Raw genomic sequence first — 3,748 nt, forward strand, 5'->3', positions numbered from 1 at the left:
TAATAAAATATTAAGGGCTTAAGAAAATCAACTATTAAGTAAATGTATGTAAAAAAAAGTTGGCCAGGAAGGTCTGATTTGAGGCTTAAAGCTATACATTTAAAATTCAATAACTGTATACTTGGTATTCAAGCTCACGAAAACCTCTTTTACTAGACTCCTGCTGAAGAAAGGATATATAAGATCAGCTTCATGATAATAACTTATGGGTTATGACACAAAAAGAGTAAACAGTAAAATGGAAATTTTATGACCACATTTATGATTAAGCCAGAATAGGGAGTTTTCTACATTGATGAATGAAGTAGGACTTGGTCACATCTTAAAAAAATTCAGATAAAGGAATTTCAAGTATGAGTATAAGCTGCCATCTGACTCATTAAAATAAAGGAAACATGGGATTTTTTCCCAAGTTAAAAAAAATCCTGTGATACACTTTTTAGATAGAACTGAATCCAAAATATTTAACACAAAACTAGACAATGGTCAACTAAATGAAATCATTACAAAAACTGAATACATGAATAAGAAGGAATAAAACATTTTTGATTCTAACTTTTCAACTATTATTTTTGATACGATCATCCACAATAAAATCGTCCTTGAAAGTAAAATGAGCAGCCTGATGGCACAGCCAATAGGAGAAAGTCAGTGCTGTTAACCTCCACTTGCGCATCCTCAGAGACAGTGTCTTAGAGTTTACATAGTCTGTTCACGGTCCCGCATGGTGGTGCCATGACTTGTCTCCTCCTACTATAGCAACAGGGGCTATAATATCAAGAGACATGTTTTGATTAAACAAACTATATAAAAAGTCTGCCTTAGGATTTCAGGCAAATATTAATCTCATTTTAAACCATTGGGATGGAGAGAGAAGAATCACCCACATTCAGGGATAAATTAGCTGTCACTGAATAGTTAAAAAAAAGTCCCATTTAAAAAATTTTATCAGTAGAGATACAAAAGTACTTAGGATTGATATTCATTCATCCTTCGTCATCACTGCTGCTCCAGGCATCTTCAAATGCTGGATTTAACTGTGATTTGGTTGTAGCCTCATCATTATCAGGAATTGGTTCATATAAGGATGGTACCCAAGCAAGAATATTGTAGTCTCTGCTACCACTATAAAGTTCCTGAAAATTAGACTGAAAGACACAGCAGTCAACACTTTTATAATGTCCCTTAAGCATAGTTATCTGCTCTCCTGAGTAAATTGTATAAACAGAAATGGTGCTACCATATGGTACAAAAACAAACTCCGAACTACAGCCACAGGAGACAGTGAATTTCAATCCTTTTCTACTGTTATTACAAACTTTCCCATAATTGACTAGTGTGTTTTCGCCATTGGAACTATTCCAGAGCCTCATTCGATTATCTGTACCAATAGTGAGGAGGTGAAGCCCATCACTTGTAAAACATAAGCCATTAACTTTCCCATTATGAGCAGTGTTTGCTGATTCAACAGCTTGTGACTTTTCCCCATTATGCAGATCAAGAGTAATCAAACATCCTGATGCTTTCCGTACATCCCATAATTTTACTCTACTGTCAGCACTTGCAGTTGCCAAGATGTATTCATAACGTGGTGACCAGGAAACTGCCAATATTTCTTGTCTGTGACCCTGTAGAATGTGGCAACAGGATCCAGACTTTAAGTCACAAAGTTGTACTTTGGGCCCTCTAGTACCAACTGCTACCAAACAGTGCTTGGTGGCTCCTGGAGACATATGATGACTATAAACTGTTTCTTCAAAATAAAACACATCTGCAGTTTGTAATGTATTTGTATCCCATACTTTCAGTTTTATCAAATGAGCTTGATGTGAACATGCCAGTGTCATGAGGATACCACTGTACAGTCTCCACACTATATTTGTGAACATCAGGATGATATCTGTCAACAGAACACACTGCTTCACATGTGTAATAAGGTTGTCTGCTGGAGTTCTCAAGATCATCAAGTACAATCACACCATCTGAACCCACCTGATAACATGTATCTCCCTTCAATAGGTTCAATGTCCAGGGTATTAACTCCATTTTCATGGATTCTTTCAACATCTCTGTCTTTATTTAACTCCAGTCCCAAAACCCTTCGAGTAGACTCCGCTCTTCGTAGGCAAAGAGGGTCGTCCAATCCGGCTTGTCACGTGGACAAAAACCCTAGCATCCCGACACCTCTACCCGGGAGAGACCCCCGGGCGCTGCCATGACTGAGCCCAGAGGCCCATTCATTTCATTTAAAAGCCCAGCTCCTAGTTTCTTTTCAGCTAATGGTTAAGCAAATTATGTTCTACTTACCATATTGGTAAGCCTTCCCCTCAGAGAAATATCTACTTTAAGGAAGATTTTTTTTCTTACTATGAAAGTAGCATGTGTTAATTGTGGAGAACTTAGAAAAGTCAGATGAAAAGGAAGGGATTTAGAATTCTCTCCAATCCTAGGTCAACACACCAATATTTTAGTGAATATCTCTACAATTTTTCCATATGCAGACATTTGTAGAAATCGGTTCATTTAGTTGTTTTTGTATACAAAAAATATTTTATTAGTTTTCTGTATCATCAATTTTAATGGATGTGCTTTAATTCATTTAATCAATATGCTATTATCCTCAGGTTACCAGACCTGAGGATAATATGGACCATATGGATGTGCTTTAATATGGATGTGCTTTAATTCATTTAATCAATATGCTATTATCCTCAGGTTACCAGCCTCTGAGGACTTACATCTAGCAGGAATGGATAACCAGTGACCCTGAGAATGGAAGTCCCGCAGTGTGATGGGAGTTGTCTTCTGATGCAGAGGGCGAGAATGCATCTGTGATTAACTAACTGCGGGATAGATAATTCTCTCAGATAGGGGATTTTTGGCACTGTTTCTATTGATGGAACAAACTGTTCAATCCTCCACTAAGAAGTCATAGTGTTTAAACACTGTTTGCCCAGCTCACAATGTATTTCTTAAAGTGATCTCATGCCCTGGCCGGGTAGCTCAATCAGTTAGAGTATCATCCCAATATGCCAAAGTTGCAGGTCTGATCCCCGGTCAGGGTACACACTGGAATCAACCGATGAATGCAAAAATAAATGAAACAATAAATCAGTGTTTCTCTCTCTTCCTTCCTCTCACTCTCTAAAACAAATAAATTTTTAAAAATTGTTAAAAATGATCTTAAAGTCATATTTAGCATTAGATACAGGTAAACACCAAAATAATTACAGACATCTATATACATGAGCTAATGTACATATATTTCCTAGCTTTGTCTACTAAGAGGGCCTAGAAAGAGTGAACTGGCACCCCAGTAGCAACATGCATACCCAGTACCCAGATCTTGATATCTAATACCATTCTCAAAAAAAAAAAAAAAGAGAGAAAAAGAAAAAGAAAGAGAGAAGGAGAGAAAGAAAGAAAGAAGAAAGAAAGAAAGAAAGAAAGAAAGAAAGAAAGAAAGAAAGAAAGAAAGAAAGAAAGAAAGAAAGAAAGAAAGAAAGAAACAGACTCCTTGGAGAAATGGATGATTCTAGGGCTGGGTCAGGAAATACAGAAGATGAGCTAGAGAAAAAAAAAGCTTTAAAAAAAAAAAGATGGGCATATATCAAATACACACAACACAGGAGCCCACCTAAAAGAGCTCCCAATAGCCAAAGCTGGAAAACTTTAGGCAACAAAATAAATAACATAGCCCCAAAGTATAAAATAAGTATCTATGAAATATCCAAAGTATAAAATAAAT

At 36.5% G+C, this 3,748-nt stretch overlaps 1 pseudogene; it reads right to left on the bottom strand.

Annotated features, from left to right (window-relative positions):
• Window positions 1–938: 938 nt before the first annotated feature.
• LOC136323029 (DNA excision repair protein ERCC-8 pseudogene) lies at window positions 939–2,176 on the bottom strand (annotated as a pseudogene).
• Window positions 2,177–3,748: the final 1,572 nt, after the last annotated feature.

The sequence above is a fragment of the Saccopteryx bilineata genome, chromosome 2 (genome assembly GCF_036850765.1).
Source record: "Saccopteryx bilineata isolate mSacBil1 chromosome 2, mSacBil1_pri_phased_curated, whole genome shotgun sequence".
Lineage (NCBI taxonomy): Eukaryota > Metazoa > Chordata > Mammalia > Chiroptera > Emballonuridae > Saccopteryx > Saccopteryx bilineata.